Genomic DNA, 12,290 nt, shown 5'->3' with positions numbered 1-12,290 from the left:
TTTCTAATACAAAAGTATCATAAAATTAATATTGAAATAAGTAAATATTCACATCATCTAAATACATTTAACCATTAATCAAAGATAAAGTAATTTAATCTTTATTTCGCTTAAATGATTTGTATATCCCGTCTCTTGAATCATTTTACAAACCATCTCTTTTAGATTTTCTTCTCTTTGCCTACCTTCCTCGATAAGTTGTTCTTCCCTCTGTCTATTTTCTTTGATAATGAGTTCCAATTTATTTTTGCTTTCAGTAATTTCTTCCTCCATCCTCTTGCTAATAGCACGCATGTCTTCAATTTCTTGAGATAATTCATTGTTCTTCTCATGAGAGCACATTTCATTGGAACTTCCATTGCATGATCTTCTAAAATGTTGATTGCGTCCAAATCCGTACACCCTCCTCTTACATGGATCGCCCACCACATCACACCATGATTTGAGATTGAATGAAGGTCGAGTAAACTGATCATCAACATTTTGTCTCTCTTTATATTGTTCCTGTCCATATTACAAGGGCTTATATTAGTTTAACAAATATAAAAACCAACAAGTAAGAATTAGTATAAGCTAATAGAAAATTAATGAATAACTAATTATGTTGACTTACACTAACAACCGATTTGTTATCCACAAACTCTCCATTACCTTATTTTCTTTTATGCATTCGTTCAAAAACCTCAAATTCATCCACATCTCGTCCCAAATCTTTTTTCTACAATCATATATAATATATGTCAATATAAAATAAAACAAATGAGATACATTGAATTTATATGTAAATGTCAAATATTTAATAAATTTATCAGATGTGTAAATTATTGGAATAAACATGTTAGAAAGGAGGTTTACCATTCTCTCACGGTGTGCTACAAAAGAAATTGAACTCCCAGTATGTTTGATAGTAGACCCATCCTTCGCTGTCATTTTATTCTTCTGTGCAATTTCACATTTGATCTTGTGATCTGATTTATTCCAATGAATTTTAACCAAGTCATTCCATATATTAGCTTCCATCCAATCAGGTCCTCTACCTATCATATCTAATATGTCTGGTTTCCTTCCTAAATATTCTTGTGCAGATGATAATGTTGCTTTCTTAGCCAAATGAATGGATGTCCTGTATCTCTCACTTGAATTTTCATTTCATACCTTTTTCATTTCTCTATCGGTAAAATTATCCCAATTATATCTCAACTGTATCAAAACAAATAAATAATCAAGATTATATATAATATCATATGTGAATAAATAATCAATGGCTGCTCTAACTACACCAGATATAGTCCAAGCTCGCATATTAGAACATACAAATAAATAATTAAATAAATTAAATCAATAAAAAGAACCCAGCTATCCAAGGTTCTCTAAGCTAAAGGAAATCATCTCGGCACACATGCAACCAAAATGACTCAAATGGCACATATACAATTGACTAATCATTTATACATATACCATCAATAAACTCAAAACCGAACTTTGACCTGACATATAGTTAAAATATGGGTTTAAGATGTTGTGTAACTTTCTTTGGGTCTTAAACACATGATACATGAACTCATTAGGCAGAGTTGTATAATTAACATAAGAATTTTTTTTCAAAGTAAATCTTCTCATTAATTCTATCACTTTGCCAAAAAAAAAAGTATCCAATTAAAAAATATATTACTTATCTTAAAATTTTCCCAAAGTAAATCTTTAATATCACTAGGCACCTTTTTCCACGTTGGTCATACTCCTTTAATCACTCCTTTGATATCATTTGTAATTTCACGAGGAACTTCATTTTCGACAAATCTAAAGATAACAAAATTATGAATATTATAACAACAAAATTAATTTAATACAAAAATATCAAAACTTAATAAATTTAAAAGGTCATATGACTTACTAATTCATAACCACATTTATTTTAGTCCGTCCATCAATATTGGTTGGAATTTGAGACCCTTGATTAGGTCCTCTTCGTCGAATGAATTATCTTCTTCGCAGCTTGCATCATTAATCACGTTATCATCTGAAATTTATCTTCCCACCTCATCCTATGACAAATAAATAAGAAAATTTAGTTCAATGTTTAACCATGGATATTAACCTTACCATTGTGATTTTCAAATAAATAAGAAAATTTACATTTAAATCAATCTCATCAAGGTGCTAATGCAATACAAGAGCTTAAATTTTAGCTAATTGAGCAGTATTGAAGTAGCAATACAAGAGCTTAAATTTTAGCTAATTGAGCAGTATTGAAGTAGCAATACAAGAGCTTAAATTTTAGCTAATTGAGCAGCAATACAAGAGCTTAAATTTTAGTTAATTGAGCAGCATTAAAGTAGCAATACAAGAGCTTAAATTTAGCTAATTGAGCAGCAATACAAGAGCTTAAAATTTAGCTAATTGAGCAGCATTGAAGTAGCAATACAAGAGCTTAACTTTTAGCTAATTGAGCAGCATTGAAGTAGTAATACAAGAGCTTAAATTTTAGCTAATTGAGCAGCATTGAAGTAGTAATACAAGAGCTTAAATTTTAGCTAATTGAGCAGCAATACAAGAGCTTAAATTAGCACAAAAAAATTTGACTACAATTGTAGTTCAGCTTTTTTTATGTCAGGTGCACCCCTGCCATACACATCACAAAGTTCTCCATGAAGGGTCTTCATAGGCACCTACTTTACCGTTGCTATCCATACCAATATAATAAGGAATATTGCCTAAGATGCTTCCTTAAAAAGGATTATCTAAGAGCTTTGTTCCTGAAACAAGCACATTAGCCAATATTAGTTTCATTAGTGTTGAGATCAAAACGTAACTGCTATATTATATAAGTATTCAATTTTCAAATTAGTATACTTGATGCCCTATATACTAATGCTCATATCTGTTAAGTGGGATGTTTTAAAATTGTATTGTTCTTGATTTTAAGGATAACCTGTTCCATAGTACAGCAATGTTCTGGTAGTTCATCCATTTGGCTTCAACGTGTGAGAAAACCCATTACAATAACTTCTTTAACCTAGTAGCTCTAGCAATGTTAATTAAGATTAAATCATAGACCAATTATATTTTATGTCATCCACCGCACGATTAGGTCACACGAATGACCTCGATCGCATGAGTAGGACGTAACTGGTGTTGCGCGTTCTAGAACAGAGAAGAAGGCTGGAAAAGAAGATTAGGATTACATGAGCTTAAGCTTGTTCGGTGGATCGTGGAAAGAATGCCGGAGAAGAAGATCGCGTGCGCCTTAAGCCGGAGGGTTGCACACCTTAGTGTCGTGCGTGATTTGGAGCTAGAGAAGAAGATCTCTTGCCCCTTAAGTCAGAGCCCTTAGAGTTGTGCTTGATTTGGGACCGGAGAAGAAGATCACGTGCAAGCCGAAGAAGAAATCGCGTGAGTGCAGCCGGAGAAGAAATCGCGTGTGCGCCGACGAAGAAGAAATCGTGCGCCGACGAAGAGAAATCGCGTGTGCGGGATTTGGGAGAGAAACGTGAAGTTAATCTGGGTTTAGGGATTTTTTATTATTTAAAAGAAAATATATTTATAATTACTTAATAATCTATTTCTCATATTTTATACTTTATAAATAGATTTATTTTCTGTTTAAAACAACTTTAAACTGATTTACAAACAAAAAAAGATTTCGTATCAAATTTCGTTGATAATTCGTATTTATTTTTATTTATAAAAATTAATTTATAAATTTTGTTTCTAATTTATTTTAAAATCCGTTTTAAATTTTTTTTATATATTATTTTTTTAAAAGTTAAACAAAATAATAATTCCGTAGTAAATCCGTTTATAATTTATTAAAATTTAAAACGGATTTTATTTCCGTTTTAAAATTCTGTTTCTGATACCCTATTTTCTTGTAGTGTTAGCCTTAGGTTTGTATCCCAAACCTCTATGGCTCTTGGATGACCGTTGATGTACTCCTAGACCTAGGTTTTTCTCATTTTGCCCTTTTAGGATATTTTCCATCCTTTTTAGGGTCTTTTTCATTTTATCAAGCCTTGACCTAAAGACTTGATTTTCTATCATTAAATCCTTAGTTTTTGGTTTTTCAATGAATCCATGAGCAATTTTATTTTTAGGCTTGTAACTAATACTCTTAGTTTTCTTGCCTAGATTTTCATCTACCTTCCTAACCCTAGGTGTGGTAGTCTTAGCATGAAAAGCTACATGATTTTCCTTAAAGCTATCATGCTTTCTATTCTTATGGTAAATAGCATTAAAATGATAAAAGTTAGAACTACCATGCTTTTTACCATTATTTAAAGGGGTAGACTCAATAAATGATACCTTTCTTTTTACCTTGGAGGCTCCCCCTTGACTTATGCTTCCTCCAAGAGCCCTGACCGCTTTCTTCCCCTTGGGACATTGGCTCCGGTAATGTCCCTTTTGATTGCAAGAGAAGCACACAATGTACTCCTTGCTCTTCTTTGTTCTGGGGACAGTCTCCTTGGGCTTCACCTTGCCCTTTAGTGCCACTTGTCTCTTCTCCTTGGCCAATTTGGGGCACTTGCTCTTGTAATGCCCTTTTCCCCTACACTCAAAGCAAATAATGTGATTTTTATTTTTAATTGAAATGTTTATACCTTCATGTGTAGGGATGACACTTTCTCCTTTGGATCCGGAGGTAGAAACTTCCTCTTGATCCGAAAATGATTTTCCTCCCATTGATTTTACTTGACTTGTGGAGGATGCATCGTCTTCTTCTCCATTTGACCCGGATATAGAAGCTTCTCCTTCTTCTTGATCCGGCGTCACCAAAGGTTGCTCCCCCTCAATCCTAGAGGTGGAAGCTTCTTCATTTTCATCTTGTATGTGAAACAAAGAGTATGCTCCCTCTTTGCTCTTTTCATTGAATTCCTTTGAAGATGAAGCTTCTTGAACTTCTTCTTCGGAAGTTGAGCATCTCTCAACCTCGGAGTCCTCTTCCTCTTGATCTTGATCCAATGAGTCACCCTCTTTGGATTCTTCTTGATTTGGTACAGTGGAGGGGGTCTCATGAATCTTTGCCAATTTGCTCCATAGCTCTTTGGCATCTTCAAAATCTCCAATATGCTCCAAGATGTTACTTGGCAATAAATTGACCAAAAGCTTGGTCATCTTGTCATTGGCCTCACATCTTTGGATTTGTTCTTGGCTCCACTTGCTCCTCTTGAGAACTTTGCCCTTGGAATTTGTTGGAACTTCAAATCCTTCTATTAGAGTAAACCATTGCTCTATCTCCATCATCAAGAAATTTTTGATTCTTGATCTCCAAGAATCGAAGCTTGTAGATACATATGGTGGAGGCACCCTTGTGTCGAATCCAAGTCCGTCTTGGAATTCCATGTTGAAGTTGAGCTTGAAGAGATCTTTGACTTGAAGAATTTTGCTCCAACTTCTTCACCCTCTAGCTCTTTGCCCCTTCTGACATTGATTCCGGTTAAAAGCGGCCTCACTCTGATACCACTTGTTGGGACCAAATATGTAGCTAGAGGGGGGGAGTGAACAGCTCGGTGCGCTCGTCGTGCTCTTCGTTGCTTGTTTCTTCAAAGATATGCAGCGGAAAATACAAAGAACACAAACACAACGCTAACACTAAGGATTTACTTGGTATCCACCTCAAGAAGAGGTGACTAATCCAAGGATCTACGCACTCACGCACCCTCCACTATGTAAACACTCCTTTTCGGTAACTACCGAAGGTGGAGAAGCCTTACAAGCTCACAGTACAAGAAGAAAGGGAAGGGAAATAAAATACAAGCAAAAGCTTACACGATGTACAATGAAAACCCTAACCCTAGCTTCTTCCTCGCCTCTTGACTTGGACATGCACCAGCACAAGCCTCCAAGAACCTTCAAGATTTGGCGTGAGAGCTGTGGAGAAGTTGCTGTGAAGATCTGTCGCTCGCTGGAGAAGAAAGCCGTGGAAGTTCTATCGAGAGAACAGCTCGCCAGTAGCTAAATACGACGCCAACGGTCGAATCTCAATCGATTGGATTGCTCCCAATTAATTGGAGAGGCTTTGGATCGATCGACCGATTGATCCAGAGCGCCTCTGTGCTCTCGGGAATTTCTTGGATCGATCGGCCGATCGATCCAGGGCTTATCGCGCGAAGTCACAGCTCCCAATCGATCGCCCGATCGATTGGGGGCTCTGGATCGATCGGTTGATCGATCTAGAGCTGTTCTGTTCGCGTGATGCTTCTCCCCAATTGATCCACTGATCGATTGGGAGGAGGTTTGTGGCGAGGACTCACCCAATCGATCGGCCGATCGATTGGGCATGTGCCAATCGATCGGCTGATCGATCTAGCTCCTTGTTTTTGCCCAAAAACAAGTCTAAAGCCTCCTAAACCAACATCCGGTCAACCATGACCTGTTGGTCCATCATGCCTAGCATCCGGTCACCCTTGACCTGCTAGGACTCGCTCACCAAGTGTCCGGTCAATCCCTTTGACCCACTTGAACTTTTCCTCCTCATGCCAAGTATCCAGTCAATCCCTTTGACCTACCTGGTCTTTCCAACTCGTGCCAAGTATCCGGTCAATCCCTTCGACCTATTTGGACTTTCCAATACCAGATGTCCGATCAGCCTTGATCCATCTGGATTTCCTCGTGCCTGGCTTCACTCACCAGGACTTCCCAATTGCCTAGCTTCACTCACTAGGACTTCCAACTGCCTAGCTTCACTCACTAGGTCTTTCACCTGGCTTTACTCACCAGGATTTTCTTCTGCCTTGCTTCACTCACTACGTCTTTTACCTGGCTTCACTTACCAGGATTTTCTTCTACCTAGCTTCACTCACTAGGTCTTTCACCTGGCTTCACTCACCAGGATTTTCTTCTGCCTAGCTTCACTCACTAGGTCTTTCACCTGACTTCACTCACCAGGAGTTTCCAGTCAAGTATCCAATCAACCTTGACCTACTTGACTTTCCTTCACAATCTCCCCACATGAACAATTGCACCTGCAATCTTCATGTGTTGTCTATATGTATTGTCAAACATCGAAATCCAAATATCAAGACTCAAGCTTGACTCAATTCAAGCTCAGTCAACTAGGTCAACCTTAACCTAGGGAATATTGCACCAACAGAAAGGAGTCAAGTTAAGTTTTTTTTGTTAAAGTTTTCTTTAAAAAAAAAGGGTTCAAAATATTTATTAAAAAGAAAATTCATTTTTAAACTATTTTTGGAATGAAAAATAAATTATTTTTTTAAAACTCAGTATTAGATAAAGTATTTTAAGTTTTTTTAAAAAAAGAAATCATTTACTTAGCTAAGTATTTTTACAAGAAAATATTTTTAAAGCTAAGTTTTTTTTAACAAAATATTCTTCAAGCTAAGTGCTTATTAAAATATTTTTTTAAAAAAACTGAAGTTTTTATCACGATATTTTTAAAAATAAAGTATTTTTTTTAAGCTGAGTACTTTTAACTAAGTTTTTTTTTCAAAACCTTTATAAAACTGAGTATTAAAACTAAAGTTCTTATCAACTTATTTTAAAAGCTGAAGTACTTGACAAAATAGTTATTTTCAAAGCTAAAATTTAGCTAAGTTTTTTTTTTTTTTGGAAAAAGCTAAGTTTCAAAACCTAAGATTAGCTAAGTTTTTTTAAAGTAATTTTCAAAGTTAAAATTTAGCTAAATTATTTTTTTAAAATCTAAATGTATTTTAAAGCACTTATTTTCAAAAGCTAAGTTTAAGTCACTTTCAAAAAACTTACAAGTTTTGCTAAGTTTTTCTTTCTTCTTGCAAAACTAATATTCAAATAAGAGCTACCTTTCAGGGGAAGCTAAATTTTTTTTTTTATCTTTACATTTTTTTTCTCTCTACATAGTATTATTTTTTATTTATGTCAAAGGGGGAGAGAAAAGTCAATGTTAAGAATTTAAGAATTTAAACTAATTAAGAATTTAAACATAATGAAAGGGGGAACATAAAGTTTTTTTTGAATTATTGCATTCATGTTCTTGTTTAAATTTCATTATTTATTATTACGTTTTACTTAACTTTGAATCATATTGCCATAATTCAAAAGAGGGAGATTGTTGGTGCATGAAGCATCGGATGATCAAACTTGTGTTTTGATTATGTCAAAGGGACCAAAGATAAGTTGTTTTGTTATCTGATGAGTTTGATTGAGATTACAGGAAATCCTAAGTCTACTTAGGCAAAAGTCCTAACTGCGGTTAGGTAGGTAGAAAACTCTAGGGGGTGGTAACCCTAGATGAGGGAAAGTCCTAGCTGCGGTTAGACAAAGGGAAAACCCTAGGGGGCGGTAATCCAAGGGGATGGTAACCCTAGGTGAAAAGTCTTGGCAGGTCAAGAGCTTCGGAAAAAATCCTAGGGGGTGGTAACCCTAGGTTGAAATCCTAGTGTCGTGAACCGGTTGGAAGACTAGATGGGTCGTGGAGCGAACACCCAGCATGAAGACCGAAAGCTTCGGACACTGAGAAAAAGTTCAGTTGGTCTGGAGGATCAACTGGCAATAGGTAAACTCTCTTGAGTTGAGTAGGTGAGGACGCATTCCCCGATGAGAGAATAGTAGGCGTCGATTCGACCTAGGGTTTCCAGAAATATCTGAAGTCAGAATCGGATAGTCCAGAGACTGTCAAATACTTTATTTATCATGTCTATATTGTACTAACTTTGTTTTGCAGGGTATGGTTAGTTTCTAGGACTAACATATTTTACAGGAAGCGAATTGGACACATTTGCCTCGAATGAACAGTACCCGAGGCACCCTTCTTGGAGTTTGGAGGCACCTCGGGGTCACTTGCAGAGACGGCCTCGCAACAAGACACGAGGGCACCCCCATGGAGCTTGGAGGCGCCCTGGACACTAGCGCGAGGGTGCCCTCCATGCAAGTTAGAGGCGCCCTCAGGCAGATAAGCAACGACTAGTTCGGAGCTCATCCACGCTGTAGTTTTGGCGGGATTGAGGGTGCCCTCCATGGTGTTGGAGGTGCCCTCCACAGGCTACTTAAGCCCAGTTCAAGCAGGAGCCAAAGAACAACGAAAGCTGAGGATCCTTCTTCCATGTGCTGCTCAAGGATCGATTCTACAAAGCTGTAACTCGACACCAACGACATGAAGTTTCAAACTCTCTACTTTTCATTGTTCGTATAATTTCCATTTTGCTTTATATTGTAAATCAAAATTGTATATTTCTGAGCTTATAGTGATTGTCCAAAGTAAACGCTCAATGAGCGTGGGCCTTGGAGTAGGAGTCGCCACAGGCTCTGAACTAAGTAAAACCCTTTGTGTGTTTCTGTGTTTGTGTTTTATTATTCCGCTGCGTATTACTCAAAGTTTTCTGAAACGAACGTAAAAGCCACGTGCGTTATTCACCCCCCCCCCCCTCTAGCACTTTCGATCCAACAATGTTCATAGAAGGCACCTTCCAAGGCTATGGAAGGCACCCTCAGCAGGATAATTTTTAGAATTGGTCGCAGATAAGTGTCGGTTTGCTCGAGATAGAGTTTTCCTTATTGGAGGCGCCTTCCAAGCCCTTTATAAGGCAGTCTCGAGTAGGCACTTAGATATCAAGTACATACGAGCTACTACATGTGCATTGAAGCTTCCGATTGCTTCCAGTTCCTGCTTCGACTCTATTGTGAAGCTACTAAGCCCGACGACTGGTCCAAGGAGTTCCGATCGCGCCCCGCAGACAGATATCAATACAAAGTACCTCATTCCAATTCCTAAAAAGTGGTGGTAATATTTGTATTTATACTTAATTACTATAAAAGGGTAAGTGCAGTGTATTGCACTTAACCTAACTTCTCTTGTACTCGATTCTATCTTCCGGGGGTATCGGAAGAGGTTTTTAGTGGATTGCTCATCAATAGGTTCGTGTGATGTAACGACCACCCTCCTTAATACTACTCTCTAAGGGTGGACGCTACTTAACTACTCATTCTACTTAACTGATATTGCTTACTCTAAAGATAGTAACACTTAACCTCCTTTAACTGATCCGGAAAATAAGAACAGAACATGTAACTTACAGCAACTAATGCATGCAATTCAAGTGTAATGACTGTATCATATTAAAATTTCCAGGCAACCTTAGCTAACAATAAGGAAAATAGTTAACTCGTCAATGAATCCCCTAGCAGTACAAAATAGAAAATCCGATTCCAAAATTTTCTTATCAACTTAAATAAGGAATTAATCTTAATAAATTCTTTAGCAAGGTCCCAAGGCTTCCATAGTCCAGACATCACACATCCATCCCACACCTCCTTGTCGCCTTCCTTCACTGTAGCTTTCCTTTTCCTTTATCTGCAGTAAGAGGAAATGCAACTATAAGCGGATGCTTAGTAAGCGCTATCTAACTCGCAAAACTCTAATATGCATGTGTACAAAAAGGAATCTAGAAACTGAATGCTTTAAAAGAAAAGTTGCTCATGCTCATCTAATAGCAAAGGAACCAAAATCAAAGAAATCAATACTGCAAAGGTAAAGTACCGGCTGGTCATACCTGTCAAGCTCACAGAGGAATCAAAACAGACTGAAATGCTAAACATGTAAGGCTGCTCATGCTTGCAAATAGCAGTAAGAAAGTCTAAACAGCATGCTAGAATAAAAGAGCTAAACTTGCTGATTTTTTAAACCTATGTGAAGCTTATTTCATTTATTCCCAAACTTATACTCTTATACTTCAAAATAATAATCTCTTGGGCCAGGCTTAGTACCATTGCGCGCTCCCTAATAGAAACTGAGGTAGCGAGTCACCAATCCTACGAGAGTAAAGACTTTGGTCTTACCAGGGCCAATACCTCGGAATTGATCACATGGATTTATTTAACGACAACCTCGGAAGTCGGGTACTAGCCTTTTCAAATAAAATACATATTATCTTTAAATACTCCTAAAATGAAGTGCCTTGGCATTTCTTCGAACTAAAAACTAGCAAATTGGGATGCTAAAGGAACATCTAAAACTGCATGCTGGAGTGTAGATAAGGCTGTCCATGCTAATTGGAAAGCAGAAAAGGTCTAAACGGCATTGTTCAAATAAAGCTGTTCTTATTCATTGCAGTAACAGAGCAAACCAACATGGTATACTTAAAACATAGGCTGTTCATGCTCCCTAACTCAGTAACAAAACTAAAAACTGAAATACTAACATGCACAATCAAGAAGCAAGAAAACTCAACTAACATGCTAAGGGTAAGGGGTTGTTCGTACCCCATAAATAGCAAAAGAAAATCTAAACTTGCTGGAATTAGACTTCTATTAATTGTCTGTTGAAAAACTCAAACTAAAAAAGGAAACAAAGATCCAAAAACTACTCCTACTGTAGGCGAGAGCACTTACCTATGTGTTCTTGAACTTACAGCCGAGAAAAGAAGCTTCTAGGGTTTCAGAGGGCTTGAAATCTCGGCCTCTTCTTCGTGCCTACGGGTTCTCCTCGACGAGAGGGTCTCGAATCTGTGAAGAGCTCACGGAATTACCCCTTGGCCGGCCGCCGGAGACGAAGCCCTAGCTTCGGCTTCGTTTACACCCGAGCAGCGCCGTCGCACGCGAGAGAGGAGAGGATGAGAGGGTTTTGGTCGTGAGAAAATAACCCGATTCCTTTTTATACCAATGGGTATTCTCGGTTTCAGTTATTACTTAAATTTATTTCGCCATCACTTTGATTATGAAACACTTGCTTGAGTGCTTAGCTATCGCGCTTTGCTTAAGTCTTGGATCGGGTCGGAGGTCGCGGGTTCGAACCTCGGCCGAACCTCTTTATTTTTTGCAACTTCTTTCTTTTGGTAAAAATACCAAACGAACTCCGAAAATTTCATAAAAATACTCTAAAAATTCCTAAAAATCTCTAGAATATTCCTAAAGCATTTCTAAATATTTATAAGCACTTTTAGAACTCCAAACAATGAAATTTGGGGTGTTACAATTCTCCGTACCTTATAAAAAGTTCATCCTCAAACTTAGAATGATTCTGGATATTTCTGTCTCATGCTATCCTCACGCTCCCAAGTAACTTCCTCGTGCTTCTGGTTCTGCCAGATGACTTTCACTAGTGGCACTTCTCTGTTTCTTAGTCTCCTAACTCCTCTGTCCACTATCTGTGTAGGTATGCTCTCATAGCTAAGGTCCTCCTGGATCTGCACTGACTGAGGCTAAATCACTTGGCTAGGGTCGTGGAGGCACTTCTTTAGCATGGAGACATGAAATACATTGTATATTGCTGACATATCTTGAGGTAAGTCCAGCTTGTAAGCTACCTTCCCAATCCTCTCTGTGATCAGGTAGGGTCCTACGTAACGAGGACTTAACTTGCC

At 37.6% G+C, this 12,290-nt stretch overlaps 1 long non-coding RNA gene across 1 annotated transcript; it reads right to left on the bottom strand.

Moving 5' to 3' along the window:
• Positions 1-650: 650 nt before the first annotated feature.
• Positions 651-1,201, bottom strand: LOC122000318. The gene is made up of 2 exons (XR_006117072.1): positions 856-1,201; positions 651-718 (listed from the first exon to the last, which is right to left on the bottom strand). It is a non-coding gene; the product is annotated as an uncharacterized LOC122000318 (long non-coding RNA).
• Positions 1,202-12,290: the final 11,089 nt, after the last annotated feature.

This window comes from Zingiber officinale, chromosome 7A (genome assembly GCF_018446385.1).
Source record: "Zingiber officinale cultivar Zhangliang chromosome 7A, Zo_v1.1, whole genome shotgun sequence".
NCBI classification, from domain to species: Eukaryota; Viridiplantae; Streptophyta; class Magnoliopsida; order Zingiberales; family Zingiberaceae; genus Zingiber; species Zingiber officinale.
This window is presented reverse-complemented; position numbering and strand designations above follow the sequence as displayed.